Here is a 19,033-nt window from a genome sequence, read left to right on the forward strand (position 1 = left end):
TTCTTGTAGTGCGAACCGGTTTTTTGGGCTCATTTCATTGACGATTTCTTGTTTGGCATCTGTCGCCTTAAAAGGCAGCGCAGGACAGACAACAAATGAGCTGTTCGGCAACAGCAACAGCAACAAAGGTAGCAGCAATAGTTGCTCATCAATATGTATATTCATGTATGTGTGGATGTGAGTGTTGATTAGCAGCTGTTCTTTATTAAAACCTGAGGCTACTTGAGTGACTCAAGATCTTAATTTGCATTGTTGTTTTGTTTATTATACAAAATCTTCGGTTATCTTTTCGTTTATCGCTATTAAATATAAAGAACTGCCAAGACAAAAGCCGCTTTATTCTTTAGCACTTGTAATGATTACTTCTAAAAAATCTCTTCTAATCGCGATTTGATCTCTTAGTATATTTATGAGATGACTTACTAGAAGCTCTACAAAGATATCCCCTTAAGTTTGTAGTTATAAATGCGCTTATTTAAAGAAAAAAATTTTGACAACTAGAACCAAGCCATTTAATTATGTTTACCAGAAATAAATTGAGCAGTTAGTCATTTATTGAAAAAATGAACTATCCATAATTTCAAATGATTATGGAATTCATTTTGTCATTTATTCTTCAATATCTCTTGATAGATTTGCTTTAAATAGTGCATTTCTTCACTAAATTGAGTTCATAGTCAGTCAAATGTTTAAATAATTGCATTAAGAGCAAGACTTTGGATTTATTTGGTAGAAAAAGAGAAATATTATTTACAATTTATCAAGAAATAAAGACAATTGGCATTCAATTAATATTAAATTATCATTCAATTACTGATGTCTTTCAATTAATATTATCTTTCCACATAATTTGTGTTTAATCATAATAAACATCATTAATACCTAATTGTCATTCAATTAATGTTTAATAACGATTCAATTATCAAATTAATTATAATTAAAAATTAGCTACTTGTATTCTAGATGAAGTTTTCAAGAGTTTATATCTAGTCGTATAAATATATTTTAGAATTTAGGCAATTAATATACCACAAAGCAAATGAAGTGAATATTAACCAAGTGAGATCATATTGCGAACTATAAACGCCTTCGAGGAGCATATTTGAAATGTGTTAAGTTCGAGGAATGATGGATTTGGTGTTAAAAAAAATCATGTTGAAGCTTTCTTGTTTTTGTAATTTTATTAAAATTTTATTGTATTTTTTATTATAAAAGGTTTTAGGAAATATAAATTGTATTTATTTGTTAGGGAGACTAAAATTATATGTGCAAGTGCGTGTGGGTGCCAAGATTGCTGTTTGTGTGCCCTTCTGCTCACTTTAGAAATACTTGGCACATGTAAAAGTGGTACATAACCTCTAAAAATGCAACTCGTGCCAAAAGCACAACTAACAACTAATATTAAAAACAACTATTAAATTTTATAATGCAAGGAGAGCCAATAAAATATAAAAAATAAATATGATTGCCAACAATATATTATTATATTTTTTATAAAAAAATTGTAATATTTTTTATAGCTCTAAAAGATTTATTTATTGTAATATTTACACAAGGAATTAATGTGTGGTAATCAGCGAACAAATAATGCTTAACAAATATATAAATAACTTTGCCTTTGAGGTCTGAACATTTTGATTTTTTCTTTGTTGACATTGAAGCTGCGTACAAATGTGTTAAAGGCGCTCACACAATGGCGGCACGTCGGCCACACTTTACGCTTACAGAAACACATAAATATTTATTTTACAACGCCAACACAAAATTCAGAAATTTTTATTTTTGTTTTTTAATTTTTTTAGTTTGTCTTTTTATTTCAAATACCTCAGCGCAAGTGAAACTTAATAGCTTATCGGACGTATATGTCTTTCTGTAATAACGTAGGTGTCTTCTAATGGCCTAGTGGATTTGTGTAGGCGAAACTTAACAACTCGAGTTTAATTGCGAAACAAATCCATTGATGGCGGTAGATAAGAATCTTAAACGCCACAGGTGCTGCGAACTGGGCAACTTAAGAATATAGTTAAGAAGAAACTTATTTGAAAATATTCGGTTCTTCATGTTCTTCAAATTTATATTCCATTATTGTTGAACCGATGATGTGGTTCCCTTCAGGAAAGATGCATAACTTATTGATATAAAGTAAGAGACTTTTCTATACGAATTCTTAAGATCTGTGTAGGGGTCACAGGCGACTAAATTAATTTTTTTAAAGCAAATGTCAACTATGATGATTAATGAATTCAAATTTTATGAAACTTTGAGTTTAAGACACTCTGGATTTAATAGATATCAATTTTATGAAATTTTGAGTTTAAGAAACTCCGAGTTTACTAATAACCAAACTATGAATCTAAGAAACTTAATGTAGGAAGATTTCAGTGTTGCATTTGCCAAAATTTGTGTTTAAGACCAACCAATGGAAGTTTTTTTGAATGGTAAAATTTTCCACCATAATTCAGAACTGTAAAGTCAAAACTACGGACGCGCATCTTAATTGCAGATTACAATTACTTTCCGTACATCTATCTCTGCTGTCGGCAAAATCTGCGACATAGATTGCGTTACACGCGCTGTGGAGATTTAAAACTTCCGTTTTTGCACAATACCAGGCATTCACCAAAGCTTAGAGCCGTCATAAGACGGTGCCTGGGTGGGTATAAAAGCAACTACACATATTCAGTAGACTGCTGTTCTCGACGGCAGCCAACGCGAGCAGTAGCACATCTTCGCGCTGCGCCTAATCCAATTGGCAACGCCTCTGCCCAGCAATTTCGCCTCTTCCGCCGAGCTTGATGGCGCTGCAGTAGCGCCGCAAGTCACGAAGATACCGAAACAAATGCGTCACTGGCTACAAACATACCGAGATATATCAGTACATGTGTCTTCGCATGAGATAAGTGTTCGGTAGATATGCTGACTGCTTGCTACATGATCCTTTTCAATAGTAAACTGCGAGTGCTTCCCACACACAACACGACAAGCCAAAGTGCTTTTTATGCAAACTTGATAGTAATTAAGTTGAATATAATGAACTCGATTCTTTCTTACGCGCTACGCCAGCTTTGTCTTGAGTCGCTAAGTGCTATTTACACTGTGTGTGTGTGTGTTGTTGTTATATTATTGATGTTGCTTTTGTTGTGGTAATTAAAAATGTGCGTTTAATTTGTTGCTAAATTTTTCGGGTTGAGCTGCTCGCTTTCAGTGGAAGTCTAAAGGTCTAATGGTTTGTGGTAGTGCAGAGGCGGTGAAGAAGACTTGGCAGAAATTCTAAATTGAAATTATGAAAGAAAGAATTTCCATTGTTCATTTGTTTTGCATTGAGCAGGAAGCGACTAAAGTGTGGTGGGTGTGGCGGACACTTTTTTCGCGTAATTTTTGCAATTGCTCGCGGCTCATTGAAGTGAAATATTTAAGTGAATGATGATGTTGTTGAGTTTTTGTTGTGATGAGTTCGTAATAAATTCTAATTACTCTGGATGTGTCTCCGAAAGTAATTAAATATAAGGGGTTCAATAGAACTTTTGTTATTGTTTTTAAAAAAATATTACTAATGTATTATTATAATAATATTAATATATTAGGCAAGACTTTTAGATCAATTTGTGACCCTTAGAACCTCATTATAGTTACTATATGTATATCTAACAGTTTAAACTAATTCAGTTGGTACAAACAATGGCAATAATAAACAATATGTGAAATTGTCATTCAATTAGTAATTAATTGTTACTCAATTTACGTTTAATTTTTTAGATTGTTTGGTAAAAAATACTATTAGCATTGTTAATAAAACATTATTCATTGTCATTCAATTAATAACTTCTAATAATTGTTGTATAATTAATGTTTAATTATTTTATATATACATAATTACAAAATTTTCGTATAATTTGATAAACAATGTAATATTATTTGGAATTTTATATTAAAATAAGGTTAATTGTCAATCAATTAATTTTAATTGTCAGACTATTTACGTTTTATTGTCGTTCAATTAATACTAAATTTTGATGCAATTATATTTAATTTTCAAACAATTACCATAAAATTAGTTTCTAATTTCCAAATTTGGTATTTAATTGTCAATCAATTAATTTTAATTGTCAGACAATTAACGTTTCATTGTTGTTCAATTAATTTGAAATTATCATTATCATAATTAATATTTAATTTTCAAAAAATTATACTTAATTTCCACATAATTTGTATCTAATTGTCAGTAAATTAATTTGTATTTATCATACAATTTATATTTAATTACACCAAATTTAAAAATGAATTTATAGTATTAATTTATTTTATTTTATTTTTTAATTTCAATTTAATTTCATTTCATTCAGCTTATTCTGTGGATTTATCTTTATCCTCACTTCAAAATAATAAATATTTATCACATAACAAATGCAACTATGTGGCAACATTATCCCGAAGTGTTTCCTCATTTTAAAGTACACTTTCTACATTTACAGCACATTCTGTTTATTTGACTTAAGTTGTCATTTCGTAATTATCTCGTTATGTATGATGCCAACGGCAGCACCGACACTGAGACGGACAACCGCGGCGGCAGCGGCGTGTGGTCGTCACGGTCACATTTGTGGCATACTTGTACACAACGAACGAAAGTGGCGACAAAGAAAGCATGAAGACACGGAAGAATTACAATGACTTGCGCGTACTTGTATGTGCATTGATATAGATGAGTGTCTTTATATGTAGAGACTTAAGTAAATATGTATGTTATTGCATGTTATATGCTTTAGTTGGCATTTTTTGTAATAACAATAACAACATAGCTAGCAGGTAATGTAAGTGAGTGAAAGGCCTAGTTACTTATCTGGATAGTTATCGCAGAAATTGCCGCTAATGGCAGCATATGAATGTAAGTATATATGTAAGTAAGTAATGTAAGTGTAAGTTACCTATGTATGTAGTTGTAGATATGTTTGTGGCACAATGTTAACGACTCACGTGTTAAGTTGTGGCACACAGCAGAGGTCAAAACTGCGTGCATACAAAAAATTTTTATATATGTAAGTATATGCGTTGCTATGTAAATGTTTATTTATGCATGAAATCACTTCTCAGTTACCACTCTTCAAATAGCTAGCGGTCAATTGGTACTGATAAGGTGAAAATGTGGCATGAACTCAACTCTAAAGGTACTGTTATGCGTGTGGGTCTGTTTGTACAACAACAACTAACGCACATAGCAACATATTATAAACAACAAAGTGGCAACATCAAATACTCAGACTGTGGGAGACTCTTCAGTGCTTCACGCTTGCAGCGTCAAACAGCTGGCGGCAACCACGCAAAAGAGACATAGCACACGAAAGCGTATAAGTGAGTGTGGAGAAAGAACAAAAGGCAGTCTTCTCACTGCAGTGAAGAATGCTAAATTCGGTAGCTGGCATATATTCAATGGAGAATTATTACAAAATCGTGCAGCCAAAAACAAAAAAAGAAAACGTCTCTGAAGTTGAAAAAATGTAAAGAATGTGGCTGGCGCGTGAAAATAGAAATTGTGTGGACTGCAGAGGAAGGGAACGGAGAGTGTGTAGTAGAGGCATACGTATTTAAGTATGCAGACTTGTATGCGCTTAATTAAAAGCAAGGTATCAGCGATGATTTTATTATTCAACAAACAAAAAAATTACCGTTAACACCGCGCATAGCTTTTTTAAAGCGTTGTTAATGAAAAAAGCGTGATTTCTATAATTTGGTACACACACGCACATCATTATCATCGAGAATTAATTTTTATTATAATATTATCTTTTTGATAAAATAATATGAATTTTCTGACAGCGTGTGAAGCAGCAATTAAATTGCCAAATCAGTCGAATTTGTGCGATATCAGCGATTTTATGTGCCATTTATTGCGGCAAATTTAGTTCACTCTGAATTACATACATATGTATATATGTGTATACATATGAACATATTAACATAAAAGTGATCAGACACATACCAACAGGAAATATTTTAAATCGAAATTAAAAGATGATTTATATTAATATTTCTAGTTTGAAAAATTATTTAATATTTCAAAGGTATCGAAAATAATTTGCAAAAATTTAACTAAAAAATGATCAAGTTGTCATACAGAATTTTTGGAAATTGAAAATAATTTGCAAAAATTTAATTACAAAATGATCAAGTTGTCATACTGAATTTTTTTTATTAAATAAATTTCTTAATATATTAATTTTTTTAATTCTAAAAAAATTTTACAATATTAATATAAAAAAAATATTTTTGGAATATGAAATTAGGAGAAAAATCCTTATCCTGCTTTTTATAAAAATAAATTATTTTAAACTAATTTTCAAATATTAATTTTTTTTATTCAAAAATATTTTTTACAACAAAAAAAAATTAAATACAGAAAAATATTATTTTGGGATATTAAATTAAATAAAGAAATAATATGTATATATGTTTTCATAAAAATTAATTTTAACAATTTTATTTTTTTTTAACAATAATTTTATTGTATTCCTTAAAAATATAAACAAAATTAAAAAAATATATTTTTAGGAATACTAAATTTAAAAAAATTGAATATTTTACAAATATTTTTAGGAATATTAAAAATATATTTTTTTTAAACAAATTATGTATATATTTTAATTGCTAGAGAAAAAAATATATTTTTTTAATCTTTTTAAAAAATTTTTTTAAAAAATTTTTTTTCCAAAAAAAATTTTCACATTTTAATTTTATCTATAAAAGAATTAAAAAAAATATTTTTGAGAATATCAAGTATAAAAAATTAATTTTTTTTTCAGTTATTTTTGTGAATAATACATTAAAAAATATTATTTTTAACAAGATTTGTATATAATATTTTAATTTATAAGGAAATTGTAATTTTTGGTGACTGGTTATGCTTTAATATATTATTATATGTACATATGCATATATGTATTTTCGTATTCAATTTATATAAATACAACAACAATTGATGCAGGTAGTATATTTGTTTGCTTTATCTCTTAAGTTCTATATTTTCCCTGATTTTTTGACGACACCATTTTTTTATCGCTTAAGCAGATAACGAAAAATTAGTTGAACGTGTCTGACATGTTCACGTTTTGTTGTTGTTGTTTTTATGTAATACATTGCCTTTTTAGCGATAATAAAATTTATCGATTGTTTGTTGTGCCAACTCAATCTTTACACAAACAATAAATTCATTGAACAAGTTAAATGAATCACGATAAAAGAGGAGCAAGAAAGTAATAAAGTTTGTGTGGAGAATATGGCTGGGTGAGAGAGGGGTATTTACGAATGAAATAAATATGAAGTGATAAATTTATAAAGGTATGAATTTATGTATATATACATATGTAGGTACGAGTGAACTAAATTATTGTATATAATATTTAGCAATAAAATTTTGTGTAATTTTTCTTGCTTTTTATAAAAATAATTGAAGTTATTGATTATTTATTATGTGCTTGTGCTTCTGTTACATATATATGTACATTTATTCATATATATACATTTATAATATTATATATATTTTTATTAATCATTTGAGCTTCATAAAAAATGCTCGAATTGAAATCGTAACTTCTTTATTCTATTTATTTAGGAGTTCAATGGCTTGCATTCTTTAAGAATTTCCCTTTCCCACACATTCATACATACATATATTTATCACAATATGACTTATTGAATAAATAAAGCAAATAAAACGACAAGTGGGTCTATGATAAGTCGAGCAATTGCTATATTCATGTGTTTTACGAAACAATAATATATATATGTATATGTACATAGGTATAGCAACACCCAAGTATGTATGTATTTGTGAGCACATTTTGGATAATTATATTCTTTTTAGCTTTAATTCTCGATTATCTTAAGGTTAGGAGTTAAATATTGAAACAAAATTTATCAACAAAATGAATAATCTGGTAACTTCGGCAAAACGGAATAAATCAATTCGATAAAATTATTAAAATAAATTACACTAATATGTGTGTCAGACTAAATTGGTATAAGAAGGCTTGCACTTCAGCACATTTATATAAGTATTGTCATCTGAACATTTTTATTCACTTTATTTGGCAAATTAAACGAATTATGAAAAATTGGGTAGTTAACAATTTTAAGCAAGATTCATAAATTTGAAATTAATTAAATGCACTATTTAAATTGGACCGAATGGTTACTACAAACAATTCTCGGACCCAGTTGAGGACACAAAAAAATATCATTCAAATCGGTCCAACCGTTTTGGAGGAGTTCAGTGACATACACTCGTACAGAAGAGTTATTTATATAAAAATATAAAATATGACTGTATGGACATCAAGAAATATTTATTTCAGAGACATGTTTCTACAAAAGCCTAACTTTTTAGAGAATAGATTACATGGTAGTGACTTTTTCACAGTTCCGCAATCCACCAGGTATGTAATGATATCACCCTGGCGCTGTCTATTCAAATTGTTTTATTTGGTTTTAAAAAACAATATTCAATATGTATTTGATAATAGTATAACACAAATTTCTAATAATACATACTTTTAAGCTATTTCTATAAGATTCAGACTATATGGTTGACATATTACTATAACAAAGTAATTATTTGATAAATACATAATTAATATACAAATATATAAGATATTATATAAGAATAAAATTAACTATTTAATATGTTATCTTTTCTAGAATATTTTTAGCCTTACAACTACTAATATATATATACATAACTCAAAATATAACTGCACACTTAGTACCGTAATATTGCAAAATTATTTATGAATTCAAACTTTTTCCACTTTAATTACCCTAGCGCGTTTACTAACCGCATATAAGTACACTTGCATACAGGCGGTTCCATAAGTTGCACATATTAATTGCCGGCGCACAATTGTTTTTGCTCTTTTTTCTCTTAGCTAAGCGCACTAATATGTACCAGTGCCACGATAATTGTTCGTAGAAAAAATTGCAAATAAATACTAGCAAATATACATACTTACAAATTCTTTGTTGGTCTTATGTATAATAAAATATTTTTTTAATAAATGCACCTTATTTGGTTAACAGCACATTTTCCTCTGCAATTATTGCTCATTCAATTAAATCACAACACAAAAGTAATGTGAAATAAAACTGAAACACTTTAATGATATTTTCCTCTTTTGGTTTGCAAACATAAATAAAATTAAAAAAATATATATTTTTGTGGAGAAATATAGTCGATATTTGCCGGTTCAATGCGTTTAGTTTGTTTAAATTTGAATAAAAAAATTTAAATTTGGAATAATAAAGGCTGACAATTGTTACTCCAAGTATATACAAATTTTTAAAAATTGTTAAATATTTTTAAGAGTATTCAATACTTAATTAAGTCAATTAGCAAATAGTTTAAATGGAAATAGTTTAATTATATAATATATATTTATAAATGTTTTGAAGAGCTGCTTAATTGAGTCAATTAGTAAATGTATTTATACTGAAAAAACACACTAATAGATTCAATTAAGAGTATGACTGAAAAGTATATTCATTTATTTTAACTCATATAAATATTGAATAGAATGTGGTATCCATATACCATCTTGGATTGAATTCAACTCTTTAACTTAGTTGTTAATTTCTTAAAAGAGAGCTTAGCTGAAGTTAGCGACCAGTTTGTTGACGAATCGAACAAGCCTATAGCAAGTTAACTTGCTGACAAATATTTACTTATTAAAGCATAAAAATCTTGATTTTCTGATAAATATGCGCGAAATCAGTACCATGAAAAGTTCAACGTAGCATAGCGCAAAACTACCGCTACCCCTGGTACTGCTCAATGTATCTATAAATATTGTGAAGTAGTCGGATGTGATTCATACCGTTTATGGCAAATTAACACCAACAAGTGAAGGCATTGTGTCATACATTTGTTCGAAGGTGAGTACACCCATATTTTGCTAGAGGTCTAGACATACTTAGTATTTATTGTATCTTGAATAGCCAAGATGTGAGTATATATGGGATATGTATAAATCTGTATACAAGAAAATTTGCATTGAGTATTATTCGTACTAAAACATAAAAATATTGTATTTTTTGAAAAAAAAAAAAAATATATATATATATGTGCATATAATTTGTATATTTAAAAATTAAATATGTGTAACCGTATTTTTTTGTAAGTTTTATTAATTTAACGGCCGTTTAATTTATTTTTTGTTAATTTTATTTTGTAATATTTTATAATTTCTAGTTTATTTCACAGCATTTGGCAACTCTATTTTTGTTTTTGCACTATAACCGCCAATGTGGTCAGCAAATTGTTGATTTATGCATTGGCATTTATTTGCATTTTTATTTTCATTTATTTCGTGCAGTGCTGTCTTGTTGCTTTTGCATTCTTTTACGTTTTCTTCGTAACTGTGAGTTAATTCAACTTCGGAGATTTGGGGTGATCTAATTGAAGTGCAATGCAGTGCAAAATCCCATTAACCTGTTTACGCTTTGATTACGAAAATACTTTTGGCTAGCGTGTAAGGGGACGCAGAGTCTATTTCGTATAGTTTTTAGTGATAAGCGAGGAAATATATACGTAATGCGTTAGAGAGTTCTAGTGAATGCTAAAATTAGTTCTTGAGTTGTATAAATTAGCGGAAATTACAGAAAGTTGCGCTGAAATAGAAGAGATAGCGCGTGACATCATGTGGGATTTATTTTATACATGAAAAACAATTCACAATTTAAAAGAAACTCAGATTTTTATGAAGTAGAAATATAAAAGTTATATTTTATAACAAATATTATAATTTCTTTGAAGTATTCAAATTAGAAAAATATTATTGAAATATTAATAAAATAAACTATTTTTTAATCATAATTACAATATTTTCCGAAAATTAAAAATATTAAAATTCCAAAATATATTTTCAAATAAATAAAAAAAAATATTAAAGAAATATTTTTTTAATAAAACTTATATATTTACCATATATAAAAACAAAATAAAAAAAATACTTCAAATAAAAAAAATAAAATATTAAAGAAATATTTTTTTTAATAAAACTTATATTTTTACCATACACAAAAACAAAATAAAAAAATACTTCACTACACATTTTTATAAATTTAGTTAGAAATATTAATTAATTTTATATAAAGAAACAAATCTCAAATTCTATTTTCAAAAATACTAAAAATGTGTGTAGATTTTACCACAAAAAAAAAATAAAAAATTTATTCTCTTTTTAATAGATTCATATGTATATGTGCTTGTAATAACACACATTTTAACAGGTATTTTTGTCAACAAAAGTGAATTGTATACTCAAATCTTATTACGTTACATTTATGTTTGTATTTGTGTGTATTTCTTAATCCACCTCAACGCCTTTGTTGCCATCTTGTCAAGCATCTTTTCTTAAGTCACTTAGTAAGTAGGTGGACTGCAACCGTGTGGAACGGGTTCTATGCAATCACATAGCTACAACAGCAACAAATGCAATAAACTCTTGAAGGTTTATGCAAAGCAAGTGCAGACCAGCTTTGATAAAAGTTATTTATGGCAGTTAACCAACAATTCAATATCATTGATTAGCCATGAGACCTGCTTGGTTAGGGTACTGATTTAAGGAGAATGTATACGAATGTATACGAATATATCGGAATATATTTATGTATGTATTTTTTGGGCGAATATTTTGCGTGGATTTATTGTGGGTATCAAGATGTAATGTATATGCTGTTTTAATTATTGTGATAGTGATAAAAGACTAAATATGCTTTTAGAGATATCTGAAAAAAATTTGAAACGAGAGTTTTATTTAAATTTGGACTGATGTAAATTAACATGATCTTCATAAGCTGCGCAGTCTTTTTTCATTGTGAATCATAATTTATACTTTCGATAAATAATTGTATTTATCATTGAACTCTATTATTGTTAAATTTTATTTGATTACAATAAAAAATATTTACAAAACGATTTTTATTTTTGCAAATAATATTTTTGAAATATTAATTTACGACTTTTTATATTATTTCATTTACCATTAGTAAATTATTAAAATTAACTGAGTATTTAATCAAATAATAAAAAATAAACAAATTATATTTTTATATAGTTTTATTATTTAATAAAATTTTACTTTCTGTCCAAAATTATTTTTAATTGTTTTATAATACTATTTCTTATGTTTTTTTGTGTATTTTTTTCGGCGATAAATTGATTTGTATTATAATTAAAATATTTGTTTTTATAATTTGAAAACCGTACTTTATTTTGCCTAATAAATTTGGTTTTGTAAATATTGTTTAATTTTACGTTAAATTTATGCACAGATTTATTTTTTAATATAAATCTTTAAAATATTTTCTTCCAATAAATTAAATTTCAGTTTACAATAAAAAAAAACATTAATATTTATTATACATATATATTGTGTGTAATATTTTATTAAAAAGATTTGGTGTTTAAATGTATTTAGTTAAAAGTTTTTAAATACTATTTTGAGACATTTCTACATTTATTTCAAACAATATGCAAAGTATTTTTTTATTAGTTCTCTTTATTTATTAACAAACATATTTTCGTACAAATAAAATATTTTATTTTTCATAGTTTAATTCAATTTTTATTTTTTTTTATTTTGAAGTAATACTTTTATTTATTTTTATTTTGTTCTTTGTATATTTTATGTTTAATAATTTATTTTGTAATTTTATATATTTTATTTGAAGTATTCTTCAGTAATAATTTATTTTTATTTAAAATACAGAAAAATATTTTCGTTTCGTATTGTATAAATTCAAATTTATATTTTATTTATAAATTCATATGTTTATTTTTTTTATTTTATACATTGTTAACAAGTTATTTTGTGATTTAAGATATTATTTCTTTATATTTCCAGCTTGTAAAAAATAAAATATAAATCAGATTTTTTTAAATTTAATTTAAGTTAAATGTTTAATATTAAACAATATAATATATTTTACTTTTTTATTTTAATGTAAAATTTACATAATTTTAAATATATTTTTACTTTCACTGAATTTGAATATTTTGTTTTAAGTATTATTGTAATAATTAATTTTTGAAATAAATCGATTCAAAAATAAAACTTTTTAATTTCTACAAATTTATTGCAGTGTTGGAAATTTAATTAATATTTTTGCCCTTTAATTATTTAATTACAAAATTATTTTTGTTAATCTTCCACTTATAATTCATATAATTTAAATGATTGTTGAGTTTTAATTTCATTCTTTTTATATAATATATTTGTTTATTTTTTTATATAAAACCTTTTTATTGTCTATATAAAAAATATTTATAGTTTCTTTTATGTTGATATAAACTATTTATTTTCATTAAAAAATCACCAAACAAAAGCAACGCACTATCCTAATTGTATACAGCAAATAATTGCTTGCACTAAATTAATATAAACTAAAAGTAAACACACACGAAAAAAATAAATTTAATCATTTTCGGCGTAAACAATACAGCAAAAACCGGCAAATGCAACACATTTCTCCACAAACGCAAATTAAAACCAAGCAAAAAACACTTAAAAATAATTCAAACAAATTTTTTGCGCAATTACTGCGCACACATACCACAAACAAACACTTTCAATATTTTATTTAACACTCATGTAATTGTTGTTTTAGCTTTATTTTTTTGTTGTTGCTTTATTTTTAGTATTTTGTTGTTTTATTTATATTTTTGTTGTCTTTAAATTTTCGGCGTTTTCTGTTTGCCTTGCTTCACTTTATCGCTTAATTTCGTTTTCTGCTTTTTCAGCACGCGAACACACACACACTGGCACGTATGCTTTGTTGTTATGGCTGGAGCGCAGACAGTAGTGACTGGCTGCCAAGAATCATGTACATATGTATGCACTTTGCCTTGCTAATTTCTAGCAAATTTTACCGCATTTGTGGTTATTCACGAGTTGTTTATTTAAGCGCAGACACTGGCGTCGAACACTTGTGTTGTTGTTGTTTTATTTTATTTAAACTTTTTGCAATAATATACACAGTATGGCCCGCAATATCCGTTTCCGTTGCGTTTGGAATTCTGCACTTTTAACTATTTTCTCAAATTCAGTAAATTTAAATTTTTACTAAGAAATTGTTGTTGTAATTCGAGACACACGCACAGCCTCGCAACACCCGATTCGCTCCGTTTCGACGCGCTACGCTTGGTTTGGCTGGAATTGCCTTCTACACAACTGACGCTTGTGCTTTGCTGTTGTTGTTGTATTATATTTTGCTTGCTGCTATTTGTTTACCTATTGTTATTGCTATTATTGTTGTTGTTTGTTTATTTTTGGTATCATTTAGCCACTTTGACAGTTGTCGGCTGCCATACGAGCGTCTGCTCAAGCCAGCCGGTTTTATTGTAAATTTTACACTTTATAGGCAAGCAACAACAATGCAAAAACACTTGAAGCGAGTTGAAGTAATTAACAACTTTATTATTCTATTTTTTTTTTAATTTTTTAAACAAATGACTTTAAAAAATTTGAAAAATTCTTTAATAAACGCGCGCGTTTTACCGTTATGTATGACCGCTACGTGTGGAAGCTAAAAGACAACTGAGCGCACGATAGCAAAGTTTCGCACAAACGAGCAGCGCGCCACGCCGTGCCGGCCAAGCAACCACAGCAGAGCAAAGCTGAAGAGCCAGACAGCACCACACCCCCACACATACCGTATGCACTGCACCGAACACCACCTTCTCGCCACCGAAAGCGGCAAGCGGCCGGCTCCAATACTCAGCGCTCTGTCTGCTCTGTTTGCTATCCATTCAGTTTGGCTTGCTTTGGATTGCATTGTGATGTGGAGTATCTGAGCGCCGAAGTATCTGCGAGCACAAGTATCTCTCAGTGGTTGTTGCTAGCTATAGTTTTGTTGTCGCTGGTGGTTGATATCAAGCAGCAAGCGCTATGCGAGTTATGCTCATCCCATCGCTTATGCTTTGTGGAAGGTAGCATGAGAGTTTTTGGTAAAGTCGCATGCGATTTCTTTGGTGCTTAAATATAAAAATACAGGTGGGTGATTGTTGGAGTGTGAGTTGACAGCTGGGTATTCTACGATGTCTATAGCTTTAGCTCGAGATCTTAAATAAGTAAGAAGATAATTCATAGAAGAACGCCGGTTTTCAGATGTTCTCAATTTCAAGAACTTATTCTGCTACCAATGTAAAACTTTGATACCGTTTTATACATAGTTTCGTTCATAAAAGTTATGAAAGTTTCAAGTGGAGCTTTTTCATGTTTTCAGTGAAAGCGCATAAAAGCTTGAGATGGTTAAAGTAGATATATATAAAATTAACTTTGAAGATCTTTTGTACTAATTTTCCTCTATAGACATTACATGTTAATGAAAAGCGTTTTTTTAAATACTAGTGAAAACTCAATGAAAGCACATGGCCCTCAAAGTTATCAGAAAGAGTGTTTCTTAGGTGTTTTTATTAATTTACCTTGTTACAAATTATAAAAGTTTCAAATGCAGGTTTTTACCATATGTTTACTGAAAGCACAATGCAAGCTCATCACACTCAAAGTTGCAATAAAAAGTACTCCCCAGCTGTTTATCTTCATTTCCACGCCTAGAAGTGATTTATACATTCGTTGAAAAATTTTCAGGCATTTAATGAAACCACAGTGAAGACTTTTTTATCCAAAAAACTAAATAATTCGCTACTAGAGTCATTACTTTGGTGAGCAGCATTCTTAACCGATTTTCTTGTTATCTACCAGCAGTGGTTTCCAAAAGATTTTTGAAAATATATAGCTAAATTAGGATGTTAAACTTTATCTTGAGTCATAAGTTTATTGGAAAATCGTATAAGATATGCAATCAATTTCATAACCTACTTTTAGCAATAGACATTTTCATTCACTCAGGCATGCCTACACTGCTCAAACGGTTAATATTGTTTCTCATTTGACTGTTTCAAGACTTCATATTTCACAAAAACTACCACAGAGGCTTTTTAATAACGTTGTATGGACAAATATAGCTGAAGGAGAAGGATTTAAGCTTTATATACACAAAATGATGAACTGAAATAATCAAGCCAACAGTTCATAGCCTACTTTTTGGCGAATACATATTTGCACTTCTCAATCGGTTATTGGCATAGTTCATCACGAAACTGTTTCAGAAGTTCATTTTTTATTAAGAAACATATTGAAAATATGACTGCATAGGATCGCCAGATTAAAATTGATTTGCTTTAATGTAAAAGTATACGCTTCTTATTTTATTATTATACCGTTATTCGTTACATATCTTTACAATACATTTTATATGTAAGTGTGTATGTATTGTACATATGTATATGATATATCTACCCATGTAAAAATTCACAACCATTTATATCTTTTTCTTACGTATTTTATTTGCCAACTGTGAGTGGTTTAATGATACTCGCTAATTGCAGAACAAAGCGAAAGTGACAAAGAATTACAACAACAACAACAATAAACATAATAACAATGCGGTAAAGTATGCAGATAATGACGAAAAGTATGTGTGAGATATAAAAGACAAGTTTTAATTGTTGCAATCGAGCAATTTATCTGTGTCTACATGTGTGTATATATGTATGATTCAGTCTCCATATCATTAATAATAGTGTTGTGCACTTTCGATTGCGCTTTCATTATCGCTTTTTACATACGAGTATCTATAGCATATCATTGTTGTACTACTTCGGTGCTTATCTACGCGGCGATAGTAAGCGAGTAGAGTAGTGAGGCATGTGGGCGTACTTTTCAGTTTAACGGTATGCAGTAGTGAGACACTGACATGTGTATTTTGCTTATAGGAATTCAGATATTTATATATACTCATATATACCTTATTCCCATTATACTTGACATTTCAATGTGGCGGTTGTGGAGTGTTTGCACAATCGAAGTTAAATTGTGCTAGTTTGATGGTTATATATGAGTATATAGAAGTGTATATATATACAAATATATATATATGTCTATATGATTCTAAATACATCCAGATACATATTTATTTGTAAGTATATAAGTTGACTTATATGCATTTGTTAGCATATATCCATTATATTCGGCGGTGTGGGTGTGGCTTTCAGCATTTCAAAGCCAAAATATCCATACAAACAAATGTTTATATGTAAATATATATATAAATCTACTTATTTATGTTTATATGTCAAGTAGTTATCATAACATATCTAAATGTAACATGAATTTTATTGATGGGTGCGGTAATTGGGTCGAAAATTGTGGCCATATTGAAATGAGTACAATGTGGTACTTTATTGATTGAAACTACATATTGAACAGTATGGGCAACATTTTTTTTTTATTATAAATAGACTCTCATGTAGTAAATAGAGATCTAGAATCATATAAGAAACAGTAAATAAGTCTTGAAAAATTTACTACTTGAACGTCCTTTTTAATTATATTCATAATCCCTAAATTTTTTGGACATCTTCTTATCTTAGATATGTAGATTTAGATGTTCCACAAGTTCATTTAGCATAGAAACGAAAACCATTTGAGCGAATTTCTAATTTTTTTTTTAAGTTGTATTCTATAAGTATTAAAAATTTAAAAAATTATGTATTGTGTTTTTAATTACTGAAAATTCACGAAAATAAAGTTTTATTTTTATTTAATTTTCATGATTTTTCTTCCTCTTCTAGTAGTAGATTTAAATGTATTGTATTGCATTTCGAATGACTGAAAATTCATGAAAATAAAGTTTGATTTACGAAAAACCAAAAATATAATATATCTAAATCCCACAACAAGCCACTACCACTGCCACATCCGCCATCGGCGCCCACACTCGCTGCAATATTTTCACCAAACTAGTCAATAATTGCGCCGCTTAACAAATCGCTTAGCCGAATTTGGCGTATTTTGACAGGATAATAATGCTGTCATTTACAGTTGAGCCACACTTATTTTCGTAAACCAACCAACAAACAAACAGCAATACACAATTATCGCCTGTGCAATGTAAAATACTTTGACCCCAAAATACACTACCGCTCACAAGTACTTGCACCTAGCTACAAACAAACAAATCAATAGCTATCTACAATCGCACTGCTTTATTGTATCCCTGACAATTTAATTCCATTTACGCCTTTTCAGCTGCAACGCTCCGCCGTTCGCTACAATATTTATCAGCGCTGCTCAATCTCTGACCGCAGTACTCACTGCCTGCCAGCTCCTCACTAGTTGTCGGTGGTAATGATTGTTGGCTGCTGCTGCTGCTGGCTGCCAGTTCGCTAGTTAGTGCTTTATTTGCGCGAATATCTGTGTATCTTGTCCATTTGGATTTTGATCGGATCTTAGGCAACGTCGCATGGCTAAACAGCTGCACTCATTGCCGCCGCCAAAGCCATCAAAAAGTTCAAAATGTGAAATAATAATAAAAATGAGCCAAAAGAGTGTGGGGACTTATGGGTGAACAGCATGGTTACAGCAGTCGGCAGGCCGGTTGGTTGGTGGTACAGTGTGTTCTTTGCATGGAAAATAGTATGCAATTTTTTAAAGGTCAACACTTTGTAAATAAATACATATTTTTTACTCGAATCATTAATTTTTTCTATCAAGAACAAATAATAATTTCGGGAAATGTATTTTGCATTTGAGTGCATCAAAAAAAAGATTTTTGTAGTTCATTTTGTAATGATATCGCGCAAACAATGATTCATGATGTTAGAATTTGAAAATTATATTATTTCTCAAAATAAAAAAAAAAAAAAAAATTACTTCATAATAAATATCTTGAAATTGTTTATTATGTCCATTATTTTTTTCAGTTCTTTTGAACATCCAGAAAAAGTTCTGAAAAATGTCTTCCCTTCTAAAAATATACATATAGGTTTCACTTGTTCATTATTTACCCTGAACAGGGTATATTAAGTTTGCCACGAAGTTTGTAACAGAAGGAAGAGTTGGAGGCCCTCTAAAGTATATATATAAATGATCAGTATGTTGAACTGAGTCGATTTAGCCATGTCCGTCTGTCTGTCGGTCCG

At 28.7% G+C, this 19,033-nt stretch overlaps 1 protein-coding gene across 9 annotated transcripts in view; it reads right to left on the reverse strand.

Moving 5' to 3' along the window:
- LOC105217115 (protein sprint) overlaps positions 1-19,033 on the reverse strand; it is a 444,786-nt gene that overhangs the window by 156,095 nt on the left and 269,658 nt on the right. Inside the window, exon 1 of one of the 9 annotated variants that reach the window (XM_029043397.2) lies at positions 13,603-15,852. The exons of the other annotated variants lie outside the window; for them this stretch is intronic. The gene's annotated coding sequence lies outside the window, so the exon portion shown is untranslated. Of the gene's footprint in view, positions 1-13,602; positions 15,853-19,033 lie in introns of those variants that run through there. 9 annotated transcript variants of the gene reach the window in all.

This window comes from Zeugodacus cucurbitae, chromosome 5 (genome assembly GCF_028554725.1).
Source record: "Zeugodacus cucurbitae isolate PBARC_wt_2022May chromosome 5, idZeuCucr1.2, whole genome shotgun sequence".
Lineage (NCBI taxonomy): Eukaryota > Metazoa > Arthropoda > Insecta > Diptera > Tephritidae > Zeugodacus > Zeugodacus cucurbitae.